Source organism: Argiope bruennichi, chromosome 2 (assembly GCF_947563725.1).
Source record: "Argiope bruennichi chromosome 2, qqArgBrue1.1, whole genome shotgun sequence".
Lineage (NCBI taxonomy): Eukaryota > Metazoa > Arthropoda > Arachnida > Araneae > Araneidae > Argiope > Argiope bruennichi.
Genome location: NC_079152.1, coordinates 57,266,457 through 57,284,658, shown reverse-complemented (window position 1 = coordinate 57,284,658; position 18,202 = coordinate 57,266,457). Strand labels below are relative to the sequence as shown.

Below are 18,202 nucleotides of genomic sequence, written 5' to 3'. Positions count from 1 at the left end.
CTGTTTCAGCAGTTTTTCTAATAGATTTTCTACGTTCAGTATGCAAATTAATAACTAATTTTCGAATTTCAGGCGAAGTTTCTTTTCGTTTAGCATTCATGGCTGCACAGAGCTAAAAAACACAAATTCCAAAACAAATTGGAGAGAAATACTGCAGACGATTTTATAAATTATTGCCAATTGCTTCTGAGTAAAAATAAAACCACCAAAAATATTTTTATTGCTTATTTCAGACGATTTTTGTTGCATATATAATGGTGTCCCATCACTTATTTGAGCTATTTTTTGCTCCGTTCTAAACAATTGTATTTTTATTAAAGTAATATATTAATATTTTGACAAATGTATGTATAATTGTTACTAAATTTAAGTATGAAACACACCCACAAAAAATTTGTACATGTTTTTTTAATTTATTTTATTACAGTTTCCTTTTGTAAAGCACAAGTGTCCCATCACTTTTGTGAGACACTGTATATATATATATATATATATATATATATATATATATATATATATATATATATGAAATTTTCTACTTGGATTTCTTTTGTTGTATTTAGCCTTTTTTTAAACATACGTTTATTTTTTCATTAATCTGTATTAAAAAATTAATGAATTCAAATTAATTCACGAACACAATTCTCTAACCTTATATTTTACATCATATATTTATCTATTTTTGTTGGTGGAAATTTTCCAAATTTCTTTCATTGGAGGTAATAGATTTTTTTTTCCATTAGCAACTTTTCTGCAATATGAAATGAAAAAATAAATAAAATAAAAAATCTGCAATATTAGCAAACAAGCAGAAATGCAACGTTTTTATGATAAGAAATGTTATTTATAATTTTACTTGTCTACAATATTATTTTAATTTTAGATTATCATGTTGCTTTATTGTAACTGAATTAACAGCTTTTAAACGGCAGAAAATTTAGTGTTTTTGTTACGGCTGTTTTGGCTTACAAAGCAATTTTTTTGCCAGGTTTGACCTAGATTACGATTAAAAATATGTAATTATATTCTTTCATATATAAAAAATAAATTTAAATAAATGAATTTTATTGCAACATACTTCTTCTATTTACCGCGACAGAGCATATGAAATCTTTAAAAATTTTAATCGTTTTATTATTTATCATTTATGATAGGGTCAGCAATATATATATATATATATATAACCAATCTTAAGTAAGAAAAAGTTTGAAAACGAAACTAAAATGAAAACGAAACAAAAACAGTTTCGAAATCGCAACTAAAATTTATAACCTATTTAAACTAAAACCAAAAAAAGAACTTCATAGTATTTAGAGAGCGCAATTGCAGCTACTTCTAAAACACAGATGAATTGATACAAAAGTATTAGAATCAAGTTAATAGGAAAAACAAAAAGTCAAAAAAATTAAACCAAAAAATTATAAAAAATATAATAAAAAAGAAAAAAAAAAGAAGAATCCGGCCTGAGGGTGACCCTTGAAAAAGTCCTGAAGACTTTTTCAAGGGTCACCCTCAGGCAGGGATTCAAAGAAAGGGATTTTTTTCTGTGAGGAAAAACAGACATTGTCTAAAAATGATTCCTCGTGACCCGAAAATCCCCTGAAATTATGCTTTGTTGTGGTTAATTTCTTCTTATTTGTTGTTTTATATTTCCTTTCTGTTAAAATGGTATATCTCTTGAGCATAATTTCAGGGGATTTTCGGGTCACGAGGAATCATTTTTAGACAATGTCTGTTTTTCCTCACAGAAAAAATCCCTTTCTTTGAATCCCTGCCTGAGGGTGACCCTTGAAAAAGTCTTCAGGCCAGATTCTTCTTTTTTTTTTTTATATATATATTTTTTTTTATATTTTTTATAATTTTTTGGTTTAATTTTTTTGACTTTTTGTTTTTCCTATTAACTTGATTCTAATACTTATATATATATATATATATATATATATATATATATATATATATATATTGCGTTTGTTGATTGGAATTTTTCAACTTTTTTTGATTATATTTTTGTTGACTTCAGATATAAAAACAGCTTTTCTTCTTCAGCTATATTTTTTATACTAAATTATAAAAAACACAAAAAAAAAGCAACATGTTATTCAAGCAGAACAATCGTATGAAAGTATTAATAATCTAATAATAACAGACCGTTTTAAATATTAATAGACATAGAGATATTAAATATAATAGACATAGAGGCATTATTTAGGAATAATATTAATAATCATCCTCACACACAAAATTCTACGATGAATAAAACAAGAAAACAATACAATGCATTATATGAATTGAAAATGAATAACTATCTTCTTGGTCATCAAGGGAAATAAATGATATCCTTGCTTCTTATATCTGTAAGGTATCAACTCTTACAAGATAATATAATAAGGTCCGTTGCCATTAGTAAGTCACAATCTGTACTTACCAGTGACAATGGACTTATTAAAGAAAGAAAGGTTATTCGTGGAGTTGTAATTGATAAGACAGAATTGACTCCGCTGCATATAAAGTTAGGGTTAACAAAACAGCGTCATGAAAGCTGTTGATCAGGATACCCCTTTTTTTACATACAACAGCACAAAAAGTAAATGGAAAAAGCGGAAAAAAACATTAGTTTTTGAATCTTTTTTATGGTCATGAAATCAGTAGTTCATAAACGATCCTTATTCGGTGAATTCAACGAATGAAATATAGCTAAAAAAAATGCAAATTTCATTGATCTTTGCTGTCCTATTTAGCAACTTCAAAAAGGGACATTATTTTGATTTAGTTAACAGGAAGCTTAAAAACTTCAGAAAACTTTGTTTGAATATAGGCATATTCTCAATGCTGTTTAGACAACTTTACTGAAAATCTTGGCAGTACCAGTAAACGATTACGAACAAATGAATGTAAACAATTTCACGAAGATATCGTATGATTGTCAGAAGGAGATAAGTATGTCAGCAGCTTTGTGTTGTTGAAAGTGCTGATTGAAACTAAATTATTTTTTCTTGCTTTAAATGAAGTGCCTTCGAGTAAATTTCTTTTTTTGTATCTTAATATTTTAGAAAAATTAACGTGTTTTGTAAGATGTTTTGAAATTCACATGAGCTATCTATCACTTTTTAATGATTAGAAAACCGGAAGTGGGCAAACGATAAAGTTTAATCTATAACTAAATAAATAAACTGTTTCATGGATATCCAAAGTACATAATTCTGTGGTTGTCGTTTCTGAAAATGATAATTTGTAATTGTCTTTAATCATGGCATGAAAATTTTTCTTCCATTTTGATTGTAAAATCCAGATTTGTTGAAAACGTTGTCTTGTGTAAGTTCTTTTGAACTTGAAAGTCAGTCATCGCATTTATGGAAATGTTCCTTTGCGATGAAAATTTTCAGTAATGGGATCTGCAATAGATTATCTGTATTGCAGATCCCATTATTAAGATCTATTTATTTAGAGCTTGTCTAGATCATTTGCTTAAAGAGAGGACAGCATATTCCTGAGAAATAATGGGGTTGTAATAAGTACGATTGTATTGAATTTAGCTCATTTTTCTTCTCACTTTCTATATTAATATGTCTTTTGTCCCATGTCATGAAGGATTGATATATATATCCAGGTCATCTAGCAAATTTTAATTCCAGGTTGTCTCCCTAATTTATCAAAATAAATTCATTTGATATCATTCATTTCTGACGTTACACCCACCGTCTCATGAAAGCCAGGGTATACTTTCCGTTCTATTTATTCGATTCTAATATAACATTTTCTAAACATATTTACGAAAGAGCTTCATTTTGATTATGAAATAAAATTTTTACTTTTTGCATTTGAAAATGAGCTCTACACCGCACAGATTCCTGTTCGTGTAATTGTATACACATTTTGGTTTTTAAAAATTCATTTTAATTAATAATAATTAATTATTATTAACTAATAATAATTTAATTATTTAATTTATATAATCAATTTTATATTTCAACATGTTTAAAAATTTGTATAAATGTTGATTCAAAATATGTAATAATAATATTAAAATTAAAAATGCGTAATATAATAATATTAAAATTTATATAAATATTAAAAAATTATTTTAAATATATTAAATAATTAATATGGACCTATTATTTGAATTTTTGAATGAATCAGTAGTCATGTATCTGTAATCATGTTGAAGTAAAGAGATTTTAGGATTTTTAACATATCAGTGTTCACTCTGTGCATTTTTTGCATTAATTTAATTAATAAGGTTAAATAGATCGTTACTGTTCAATGATTTTACTGTAAAATTACAAATTTCTGGAAAAAAAATACTAGTTTTTTTCTTGTATTAATGTTTAATACTCATTTTAATAATTCTCAAATTGAAACATAACGCGAAATTTAGAGTATAAAAACTACACAGTTGCATTATCAAATGTTTCTATAATTAAATAAAAAAAAGATATTGCTGATGTATTGAACCTATCAAAATAAAAATAAGACCTAATGATTGAAATTAAATTGAATCTACCCGCCCCAACAATTGATTTTGTATCTATTTTCAAAAAGCATTTGAAAAATAATGTATTAAAGATTTATCTTGTCAGGAAAACACAGATAAAGGTAATTTAATTCAAAATCCAGTTTCAAATTGATTTTTCCTTTTCGAAAACAAATGTGTTTTAAATATTTTGAATTATCTTTTCAAAATGTTTTTTTCAATTCCTAAAAAAATTATCAATCCTGCACTTCTAGATTGAAAATAGCTACTCTTGCAGCAGCATCCTCATGTGCAGGATGCTGAAATTTTTTTTTGTATTACCAGTGGTGATTATCTTAATTAAAAATATATGAAAAATTCGAAGCGGGCAGTATTTCCGGCAAATCTGATCTTTTGCAACTTATTTTTTATAATAAGTTCATCTGGTGCATTTGCATTGCTATTAGTTCCTATGAAAGTGTTAGCAATAAATGCATTGTCATTTCTGAAAAGACTTGAAAAAAGCTATTTCCGTAGAGATTTAAGAAAAAAATGGATGCCAAAGAGAAATTAATGTACTGATTTTGAATTGAATGAAACACTGAAATTGCAGTCATAAAATATAACTTCATGTATGACTTCATTAAATGAATTTTTGAGGAATTTTCATTATTGAACTTTTTTCGATAGCTGAAGCTTACAGATGTTTTTAAGGTCAGTAATGAATACGGCGAAAAATTACTTTACTATATAAAAATAACATCGAACTATTGAATTATTTTTGTATAAATTGTAAAAAGAAAATATTGTTTAAAACTTCAATTGATAATGTGAATTAAAAATCGAATTTGAAAGTCAAAAATACATTCAAACCTTGATATAAATATTATATGATTGAAGTCTTAAGGAATTTAATCAGAAGTGCGTTCAACTCTGTCTGTCTTGTGCAATACAGGATGAATGAAAATTATCTTTATAACTTAGATATCTGAAGGATGATAGATAATAAAAGCATGTTTTTTTTGTTTAAGTTTCAACGACACATAAAGCTTTATATTTGCGTATATTTAAGCCAGTGTACTTTATAGATTACAGTTTGATTCGAAAATGTAAATGTGCAATAAAGCTAAAATGAAGCAAAAAATTCAATACACTGAAATGAAAAAAAAAAAAAAAAAAGGTTCTAAAGAATTTGTTATTATATGCACAAAGCATTCGGAATCAAATGTTTAGATACATGTATACAAAACTGTTTTGGAATTCTATTTAGCAAAAAAAAAAAAAAAAAAAAAAAAAAAAAATCGCTTAGACGAACACTTAACAGAAGTTCCAAGAATAATTTTGAATTAAAAATACATGCCTTAAATGACTCCAAAGTCAAATTACTTCATTGGAGTTTTAAGCCTTTTTGGAAAATGATTTGTTTTGTGTTATCGAGTATTCTGAAAGTTTATCGTGCGTTGATTTCATTTAGTTGGAGAAAATGTTTTAATTACTATTAGTAGTCCATATTTATAATCGAGCTAAGTTATGCAATTTCGTTTTATTAAAACCATCTTTTCAGTAAATTGCCCCATGAGGTATTGTTATGCAATGCATTATCAATAAAACAAAGCAACTCTTAACGGAATAAGGATATTCATTTTATATATTTATTGTAAAAGATTCAAAATAAATCAAAATAATAATTGGGAGATCCTGAGAGAAAATTTGTTACAGTTTATCATTTTACATTTATATTTGTTGTATAAGTATAATGGTAAAAAGTAAAATTACAGAAAAAAATGAAGTCAAGCTCCGTGATTGAATTTATTTTAAATAAAAACTAGAAAAACTAAAAAGGCTCAAACGGAAATGATAAAAGAATTCTGAAATTCGAATTGTGAATTATTCCATTATTTTTTTCCCATCATGTTTAAAACTGGTCAATATTTTAATAGTTGCTCGTAATTCGTATGATAATAATAAATACTTTTCCGATTTCCCCTTGAGAATGGGATGAATCGTTTCCCTCTATTTTCAGAATAAAATCTTTTTCAGAATTGAACGAATATATCTTTTTGATGACTGATATTCATGTGGAAGTGTATCATTGCATTCTTTTTACCGATTTCCTTTCGGATATTATTATGAATCTATGTTGTGACAATAATTTTTATATTTATTAATGTTTTTAATTTTAACTAGATAATTAAAAATAGTACTTCACTTGATAGTTTAATACTTTCAACTAAGGGATTCTTTTCCGATTTCAATGTAAGTTATTATTATAAGAAAATAAGAGGACTCGTGGGTTTTATTGGGAAATAAGGAGAATTACAGCTGAATTAAAACATACTTACATATGTGATGATCAATGATTTCATGCCAACATTTTTGAAAAGAAGAAGAAAAGAAAATATTAATAAAATAATTGAGAGATTTAAAAAATAATTTAAGGTATCCGACTAAGTATGGAGGGGATTTTTCAACATTTTTTTAAAATCTTTATATGACAATTTTTTTTATTAATATAAGGATAAAAGGATGAACAAAAGGGAAATTTTTTAAATATATAGGTAGCTTTTGAAGGTAAATCATATTTTGATGCAAATTTTAGTATTTGTTTGCAAAAACTAGGAATGTTCTAGAGAAACAAATTTTTACAGTTTTTCATTTTTCTTTGCAACAGTATATGTGTAACATATCTTAAAGCGTAATTAACTGTTATCTAAGAATTATACTCAAAAATAAAATTTTTGTGCGTAATATATGAAATTATCTATGAAATTTTGAAACTTTTTTCAATGATATTTACATAAAACAAACCCACTTCTAGAGATTCAACATCAAATTCATAATGCAGCACATTTTGCATAACTGAGCAAATTATAAATATCATTGAGATATCTTGATAATTTTTTGAAATATGGCGATACTCGCACTGTAGAATCATGAAAAAAAGAAAAAAACTGATTCTTCAGATAATATATTTAAAGTTTTTAAATGCTTATAAATAAGCATCACTTACATGTCAATAGTTTGCTATAACTTGGCTTCTAATTCACATTGAGATAAAATAAAAATATTTATGGAAATAGAAAAGTATTTATTTTTTGAAACTGCAAATAAATAAATAAAAAAGGCGGATTTTCATCCAAATTCATGTTTTCAATATAGCCGAATACCTTAATGGGATAATACTGTTTGGCGATTCGAATACATTAGCTCGAGACTAGTTAAAATTTGCAATTGCTAAATTTTAATTAATTTAATATGTTTACAGCATTTTTAATGATATATGGAGATGACTAGGGAAATTTTTTTACAAGTATCGGAGTATCTAAAGTTAGAAATATTTTTTTCACAGAAATATTTTAATCTACGAAGTCTCTATTTCTTTAGAGATTTTAAATCATAAATTTCCATTTTTAGAAAAATTCTATACGAAGAAATTAGTTCAATGAAGAAGGAATTGTTGAATATTGTAATGTCTGTTGAAATTTTTTTATATGCAATAGCAAATCTCATAACTAGATTCTTTTTTTTTATCAAATAGTTCGTTCCATGTGGACAAGATTTACTATTTCAATTTTCTTGTACGGTTCAGTAGAAAATGTATCACGAAAGAATAGTTCGGACCTCGTTTTATTTCAATAAACAAAGTCTCTTTACACACTTTATGGCTCGTATTATATTCTTCCCAAGCTTTCCACACTCAGCAACAGTCAACTTAGTAGTATATCTTTACCGTCTTTTATGTCTTAATACTTTCACCAGAGAACTCGTAAAAGATAAGGCATGATTTAGAAGTCTACTAACAATACTCTCTTTAAGATTTAGCAATAAAATTTGATATTCAGGTTTCGAGTATATGAGAAGCTGGCGTACTTTTTATATATTCAGGCAACATGAACAATGCTTTTCTTACGAAAATTTTGAATAGTTTGTTTTTGATTTTTGTGCATGTTTGAACTCTGAAAGGTCAAGGAAATTCTTGACTTTTTTCCCTTATTGAAAGATCAGGAATCAAAAAAGTTTCCTTTTATTTTTAACAATGTGCTATGCTATATGATACTTTTTAAAAAACTTATCATTTTTTTGAATCATGTACATAGAATTTAATTAATGCATGCGCATGAATGCTTACCTATTAAAAGTTTTATAAGAATTTGAAAATAATGACTAATAACCATTTTTCTTGCGTCACATCTTATTCGCATCTCTTAATCATAACTGTTTAATAATTGAAGCGCAGTCGATGTTTTGTTTAGACTGTAGGCTTTAAGTCCCCAAAAGTAGGGAATATTCTAAAAAACTTTTTTTTGTATCATCCTTTACTCTGTATTGATAGAATAGAATCATAGGGTCATCTAAACATAAATCAAATATCCAAATATCGTCTTATGTATAAAGCAATACAGCTTTTGCATTCGCATGATGGAATAATTCTGAAATGATACATAAATGACTTCCTTAGAAGAATTTCACAATCAAACTTTTTTTAAGTGAATACTTATTGAAATTTTCCAAAAAAATTTAATGAAAAGATAAATTTTAAACTATGCGGCGCATTACATCTTTTTGATAACAAATAGAAAGATCAATCTATATTGCTGCATTTTAAATAATTTTTTCTTGCAGTTTATTTGTATTTAAAGTAGAAAAAACAGTTGATGATGATGATGTCGTGTCCGCGTTACTACGGAAAGGGGGTGCAGTAGTTTCTGAGAGTAAAGACCCCTGAGCACCCGAGGGCAGACTTCTAGCTCATATGAAGATGACACACACACGCACATTCGCTTGCACAACCACTTTTTACAGGGGGGGGGGGCACATTCACACACCTCACAAATAGAACATAAATGAAGGGCAACCATGCCCGAAGCGGGATTCGAACCCGAGACGCCCAGATCGCGGGGAAGATGCGCTACCCCTATGCCAGGACGCCGGCTGAAATAACAATTAAAAAGACAAAAAGTATTTCGATTAAAAATATTCCATAAAATTGCAATTTTAGTATTAAAAAAAAGAGAGATCCCGCATAAGCAAAAATTCCAAAAATTTAACAATGACTCTTTTAAAAATAATTAAAAAAACTCTCTTAAAAATAATAAACAAGGAATTTTATGTTGGTTTTTCAGGCAATGCCTTTCTTAAATACATTATTTAAATGATGTATTTCTATAAAAAAGGTTTGTGAACAATGAAACTTCTCTTTAGCTACGAAAGTTAATATTTTTAATACAGTAGTCATTTGAAAAATTTTGTACAAAAATCTAATAGACAGAAGCTTATAATGGATTTAAAAATCTACTATGTGCAATTGCTTAATCTAAACATACGGGGTGAGAGTAAAATAACTTTCCCTGTTTGGAGGAATTTGTATCAAAAATTGTGATAGGGAATGTAACTAGATTATATATATATATATTTGTAGATTGTCGAAAGCACAGGAAGACGAATTTCAGGAAGAAAAGCACCCTCAAAATCGCAACAAAAGATGGTTAAAAAAAGTCACCGGGAGATATTGCGGCGTGGTTGGACCGAAAACACAGAAATCACTTATTATGACTAATGCGCAGAATAGGAATTTAGAAACATTTTATTAAAATTCGAATGATAAAAAGTGCACATATAGAAATCAATGACATGTAGTATGACACTCGCAGAAAATATTCTTTCATTAAACAATATTAGAATTATATTTTCAATGTGCTGATCTTCGTGTATGAAGTATTTATTGCTTTAGCATCTTTTTTGTGTGCAGAATTGATATCGCTACGTCTTTTGTATGCAAAATGTAGTTTCATTTCATTCATTCATTTTAGCTAGAGGTACATTCAGATAGAAAACACTATTTTATGACTGCCTTATTGTAAAAAAAAAAGAAGATACAATGGAACTGGGGTTTTAGTTCTTGATCGGAAAGTATTCATAATCAATAAATAGTATAATTTTATTTCGCGTTGAATTGTTTTCATTGGTCGTATAATCCAAGAAGTTATTATTGGTACACACGATGATAATTTATTAAAAAAACGAGGAAAAGTATCTATAGCTTATATTTGAAAGCATAACGTTTCCTTATAGTACTGCACAAAAATTGAAATTGCTATGCAAGTATTTCAGTATATGTAGTTTCCTTTTTTAAAGGATAATAAATGTATTCTGCAATCTGATAAGTTTTTTACTAAGAAGAATGACGCAATAATGTACCAGATATCGCGATCAGGGTTTTAGCATTTCCTGTGTGATAATGATGCGCTTAAACATTAGATACGCAGCATCAAAATATTTTATTGTTTTAAAAGACAAATATCACTCATTGAAATATCAAATAATGAAAAATTAGGTAAAATTGATAATGTCGAATTCCCACATATCGAAAATCTCTGTGTAATAAAATTTTGAAGGTATGATCAATAAACAATTTAATTCTGATCAGTAAAATTTTTTTGTAAATATCGAATAAGATATCAATATATTGAACAGAGATTTTTACTTAAAATTTTTTATATATTTATTGCAGTCAAAGAGTGTCAATGGATTTCAATTTTATAAAGAAATGCAAATTAAAAGAAGTAAAAAAAATGTTTAGCTTCTGTTTTAATACATTTAAATTCTCAGAAAAGCCTTGAGCGTTTGCTAGAGCGGAAAACACTTGCTAGTGGTACATGCATTATTTTTAGCTTTTGTTCTGGAATCCCTTTCCTAACTTGGAGCAAGATTTCTTTTATCTTAAATTCAATTTCATAGTATATTTCTTACAGTGAAAAGGGTCCCTAAATGAAAATCTGAAAGCGCGAAAGAGAAGTTCAGCTTAAGGAAATACTTAAAAAGTAGGTAAAAAAATACAGTTGTGAAAGAAAAAAGGAAATCTTACTAGTGCGTTATAAATAATTTTGAAAAATCCCGATTTAATCATTAAAATCTTTAAAAATGTTGAAGGAAATTGAAAACTTAATTTTAGTACAAATTTAAACACACATTTGCACATTTTTAAAAATAAATTCATTTGGCTGTTTAATTTTAAAAGCAAACAATTGTATTTAGTAAGAAAATTGTGAAAATTCTGTAATTTATGTATTTCTGTACATCGTAATTTTTATACGTGGAATTTATTTCCCATGAATCTTAAAGTTCATTGCTATGAGGTTTAACTGAGTAATCACTCGAAAGATTAATTTGCGATTTTTAGAAAGATACATGTTGTAAATATCTTCAATAAAATAAAGGGCATTTCAAAATTTTTATAAAATTAGGCATAAGCACTCTCAGTTATCACATGTGGGCTTGTAGGTTACTTTGTGATATCACCAATTAGCGTCTTATAGTTTACTGATGAATATATCTACTTGTATTGGTTTACCTCTAGTTAAAGCATGGAAGATTTTGAAAAAAAAAAGTTTTATCTTAAGGGTTTTAAACCAATAAAATTTCAGGTGGAAATTAAAGCAGAATACGCAAGGGAAGCATAATACAAGAGATAAAAAATTATGCAGGCTTATTGACACTTCTTAATATAAATGAAAGTCATTGTGTGCATTTAAGTACTTTTTTCATATCTCCTCTTAATCAACTGGAACAAATTCAAGCAAATTTTTCATACTTATTATTTAAGACATGCGAAAGAGCAAAGTCAATTTTTCAAAGTACACATTTAATTTAGTACTCAATAAATTAGTAATTAGTCATAAATTCATCGTTTCCTCGGTGTACTTCGGAGTAAAGTATTCTACAGAAAATATTTTAACCTCATTTTAAAATTTGTCATTTTCAATGTTACCAGTTTCATTTCCATGCGATTTTTCCTTCTATTCTTATTAATTATTCAAAATTTAATAAATAATTGAACAGTTGAAGACGATTAGGCAGTGAATTTAATTAAAAATCAAGCTAGATGTTGATGTTTTATGCAATGCTTTCTAAAAATAGTGTCTCAAAAACTATTTTTACATCTTTTTAAAATTAAAAACTATTTTTCTAGTGGTACAAATTTCATTTCTGTAAATTTGTTTCTCTTATTTTAATAAATTTCTCACAGTTAATGTTATACACAATTTCTAACAATATTTTTTATTGTTCAAGAACAAGAACCCACACGAAGAAGTGTTGCCAGGTTGCCAAAATACCTAAAAAAAGCTTAAAATAAGATGATTAAAGATTTGCATCAGAAAAATCTATTGATTTGGTTTATTTTCATATTTTTTATTAATGAAAAGTTGACTGTTTAATTTATTATCACAAAAGCTTCATTAAAATCTTTCTTATAATTTGAATAAAATTAATTGTACTTATATAGCAAATATATTAACTAATAGAGAAAATTAGCTACCAGTATTTTTTAAAGTCATCTGTTTTAGTTGATATTTTCATTTGAATTAAAAAAAATGTTTCGGATAACTGAAGGATTTGTGTTTTATAATATTTTATACAAAAATAGTTTTGACATAAAAAAATTTTAGAACACGAAAGTATTTTAATTCTGACCAGAAGAATTATTGTAATTGTGTTAGTGTATAATTCCATTCGTTAAGTCAATAACTGCTTGTATTTCACTTTAATATAATTGTAGTATAGTAAGTAATACGTAATGTTTCCTTTCAGTAAAAAAGTTAAAACTCTAAATAATGCTTCTGGAAGAGTTATAGAATATGATAGAAAATAAATGGAAAAGTAGGCTGAATATAAAAATCAAGAGAATTATTAATTGACCAACAGGAATGAGGTTCGAGTCTACTTATACAGCATTTCGTTGCAGAGAAATAAATGAATATGAATATCTTTTTGAATAGTACCGTTCACTTGTGTAAAATATAATAGTGAAGAATAATTAAAATTAAAAAAATAGGTAAATTGATAAAAAAAGTTTATATTAGTAAGACTTATGTTGTAGTTTAAAATAAATTCAATTTTCCCTAGATTTAAAACATTCGTTCATGTGAAACTGAAACTGAAAAATTGATCTTTGCATATTTTAGCATATTTTACAATATTCGACTGATGTTTAGATAAGAATGTGTGAGGATTATTGCTGTAGTAACAAATTTGACTTTTCGCGAATGAAGAATGGATTTTTGTTAATAATGCCGCTACTGTTAAATGAGGAAAAAGGAATTAGACAAAAAGTTATAGTGTATTAAAAATATAAACGTGCATGATAGTTTGGAAAATAGAAAAATTAAATATTAACTTTAAAAATTAAATATTAATCTTTTTGTTCGACATAGACGAAATAGGGGGTGTTCATATTTTTTGAACACATTAGTTTGATTGGATTGGATGTGATAATTCTGTGGCACAAGATCCTTTTCTAGGATATGCTGCTCCGAAAACACAGTTCACTTATGGAGTTTCTATTTAGTTCCTTAAGATCCAACGTAAAAAACTGGTAAAACATTTGGTAAAAGTACTATAATAGTAAATTTAAATTTCATTAAAAATTACAATTTTCTTCAAGAACGGAAATAAATTTTTATGGGGTCTTTCTCCTATAAGGAAAGACAAGTTAAAATCAGTGGAATTAAAAAAGTTAACACGGTCTCTATTAAAATCCGAACACTCAATTAAAATATGACGTATAGTCAGTGGAACATTGCATGAACAGCACACAGGTGGAGATTCACCGAATAGTAAGTGTTTGTGTGTGATACGTGAATGGCCGATACGCAGTCGAGTTAAAATTACATCAAATTTTCTGTTGAAAGTCGAAGTCCATGTAGTAATATAGGATTTTACTTCGTGGAGTTTATTATTTACTTCTTGATTCCAGTCATTTTGCCAAGTCTTCAGCATCCACTTACGTAATGTCCTCTTGATATCAGTGTAATGAAGAGGCTGAGGGCGATATGTAGTAGCAAATTTAGCTGCAGTATCTGCCTGTTCATTACCTGTTATGCCGACATGCGCAGGTATCCATGAAAATAAAATTCTAAAGCCTCTCCTATGCAGATGGGATTGCAAACGCTTGATTTCTCGTGTAAGACTATGAAAATTCTTACCACCATTCAAGGATTCCAAAGCACTCAAAGAATCAGAGTAAATAATAGCTTTTACTGGACTTTTTTCCACATTAGTTTGAAGTTAACAAATTCATCTATAAATAACATATTTTCCTTAGATAAAAATGAAACAAATATATTAAATGAATGTCTGATAGGTTTTCTATACCTTTTTTTATTTTACAACGTTAAGATCCATCCTATCCTTAAATGAAGAACTGCATTTTTTTAGTACATGATCATCCATCACATTTAATGAACTAGAGGGAGATCAAAGTTATGGAGCCTCTCGTGAATGATAATTAAAATTATGCTGAAGGATATTATGTATACAAGGGGTTGATGATACTCAAGTTAGAGAGAAGCAGATTCCGAGAATATACGATATTGTTATGTTTCATCAGTCAGTTGTCAGACAACATAAAAAAAGTAATTCAAATTCAAAGGAGCTCTTTATGTAAATGACGTAAAAATAAAAGTAAATTATGCTAAAATAATGTCTTCTCTGTTTCTTGAGTGGAATAAAAATATCTGGTTACTTATTAAAATCGATTTTTAAAGCCAGTACTGCAAAAAAATAGTATTTGATATGAAATTGCGAGTAATTTTTGCAGTTTATGTAGGGCTGGAAGCTGTAATAATAGGTTTCTTAAAAAATTGGTATTTGATTTCGAAAGTTATTTTTTGAACATGCAACATAATAAAATTATATTCATTTTTCTTCCCACAGAGAAGCTACTCACGGAAATTTCTAAACATGATTTTTATATTTATTTTCCTTGCAAAACTGAAATGGATTTGATAGAAAACATGGAGTATTATGAATGTATTTTTATCATGCATTTTATTTGTTTAAATTATTTTTTCTTCTTGCCTTTATCTGTTAAATTCAGAAAAGGAGGTTCTTATGATATACTGTTGAATTATGGCTGATATGTAAAAATGCATGTTTAATTTATTCGACGTAGCATTCTTTTAAATATAACTTCTTACGCGATATTCAATCCGAATACAAGGTAAATATCAAAGAGATATGCAATTTCTTCTTATTATTGTATTTATATTCATATCATTGAATGACTTTGAAATATCTCATTATTTTTCAAATATTTGAACTATAGCAATCGAAATTTTACTTAATAATTTTCGAAGTACAGAGAAAATATTGTCATTTTCGTAAATTCTAATTCGAGATTTCACGATCTTCACGTTTCAAATTTCCCTGCGTTCGAAAAGCACATTTTTAGCATTATGTCTGTGTGTGAAGACAAGAACTCAAAATGCTTTGAACAAGGTGGATGAAATTTGGTAATAAGGTCTGATGGAATCAATCCATCGGGAGTTTAACCATTTGTCGGTCTAGACTTTTACAATAAACTTGATAACTCAAAACTGCATTGGTTTGAATTAATGAAATTTGGTGCGTGATCACGATTAATCTCATCCCAGCGATTAATCACCAGTAAAAATAATGAAAGATTGCACTTTTAAGAAACTATTTCGAATTATTGTTTGCCAATGATATGCGGTTAATGATACTCAAATACATTTCTGAGAGAATATGTGAGAAAATTTCGGTAGACCACTCCCGCTGGTTTCCAATTTTATTAGAGTAATTTTCAATCTTCCATAATTTTTATAAAATATTCAAAGATATTACCGATTTCAATAGAATAAGAATTCTTGCGTGAAATATTTGCTGTTATAGGGTATAAAAAAATTTCTACAATAGTAATCTTTTTGATATGAATAGTGAAATAGATTTGAAGTATACGTTTTCATAATTTTAATATGCATAAAATATTATTTGGGAATTTTTATTACATTACTAAAAAGTTTATTTTTAAAAAAATTAACTCCGGCAGCTACTTACTTTCAGAATTTTTTTTTTGCTGCACCTATATCCCATCCGTTGACCTGCCGGAAGCCACACCCACTTACTAGGCATCAGAAATAGGCGTGTTTAGGCAAGAACAAATATAGACGAGTATAAATGATTTCTGCTGCATCTATAATGAGTTTTGATCGTTCTCGAATACAATAATTTTATTTTTTTGATACATCACAATATTTTTTGGGAAGCGAATTTTGATTTGATTGATTAGTTAAAAACATGTACAACTGTGAAATAGAGCGGATGGAAAAAAAAATTATTTCGATTTTTTTAAAAACATCTATTCTGAATCAATTGATTTTTGAATACATTTTTGTGGAAACAGGTGACGGAAAGCGAATCTAAAACGCTGTATCTGCATTTTCAGCCAAGTTCTTTTTTTTCATCGATATCAGGCTTAGCGGAGGAGGATTCAATGGAGCGGAAAAAAGTAAATTTACAACAAAACGCTTGTTGAAGGATAATCAATCTTTTGACGTGAAACTTACGTATTAAATTTTTCTACGTAAGGTCAGAAATGATGATCGAAATGCTTGCTTAGTTTTATTTATTTTAACTTACAAGAAGCAAATATGTGTGATTGCTTGGAAACTTTTTATTTGAACCTTGTGTAAAACCATAATTTCCTTGCATATTACTTTTGTATTAGAAGTTAAATAAAGTTTTGCTTAAGCTCTTTCTAGAGTTCTTCGAAAGAATGCATTAATCCTATTCTAATCGACCGCTTTCAGTTTTTCTCTTTAATTTGATACTTTCTTTTCATGGTGCAGCATTTTCGTAGGTTTAAGAACTTAATAGTACCATAAAAGCACTGCATATGTAAAAACATTTTTTTACTAATATAAAATATTAAAAATTTTCTAATTGGGACTATCAAATATTGTCTTAAAATGTCTTTTCTGTCTTAAAATGGAATTTTTTAAGGATCAAATTAGATTATGAATGGGATCATACCTTCTTTAAGGAATCCGTCTCGGAAAATATACTATCACATAAGGTAAATCTATAATTTTCTGTTTAAATAATACTACACTTGACAAGAAAGCACTAATATTACACATTTTTTTTCTTTATTTGGGAAAAGACAGTCTGTATATGGAAGGGAGCTTCACTTCCATTTTTAAAGCATCATAAGAAATGGTTTTTTTTTATTCTCTCTTCAGTGCGCAATTTTCATTTCCATTAATTTTGTTGTAGAATTTTAGAATTTCCCAATTAAATTTTCTAGAATGTTGAATGATTTTTGGAGATTTGAAAGAGTCGTATGTTTCTTATCTTTGTCTTTCTCAAATAAGAAAGGGGAGTTAGAAACATTCTGACATACTGTAGAGCAATTACATGCTTATCTACAAACTTCCCATTTCATAATACATTTCATGCTGCTTATTACGCTATAAATATATGCTAGAAATCGTTGTGGAATTTTAAAATTCCTCTTTTTAATAACAATATCTTTTACATATCTAAAATTACGGTTTCCAATTTTTAATCACGAAAGTAGTAGTTTGACTTTTAATATTTCACAACAGTACTATAAAAGGATAAAGAAAGTATCTGAGAAGCCCGACAGTATAGTTTTGCAATTAAAATCCATATTTCTGCACATTTATATAAAATTGCAATTTTGAACAATATTTTTTTAAAACTTCTATTTACTTTTAATGTGAGCTTGGATTTCTTTGAAGCTGATGCGGAGTGAAGCGATACTGCTGATTCTACATTTAAAGAGAATGCATACAACTACTGGTTATTGCTACAAATATATTATTAGAATCCTCTCTGTAAGAGGAAATATTTTGACAAAACAATAAAATTCTGATTCTTTATTTTAATTTTTATTTGCATGATTTCTTAAATTTAGTGTAAAGGTAATGT

General features: G+C 27.4%; 1 protein-coding gene across 2 annotated transcripts in view; it reads left to right on the top strand.

Moving 5' to 3' along the window:
* Positions 1-18,202, top strand: part of LOC129961857 (beta-1,4-glucuronyltransferase 1-like) — a 125,261-nt gene that overhangs the window by 24,630 nt on the left and 82,429 nt on the right. The window lies entirely within an intron of this gene.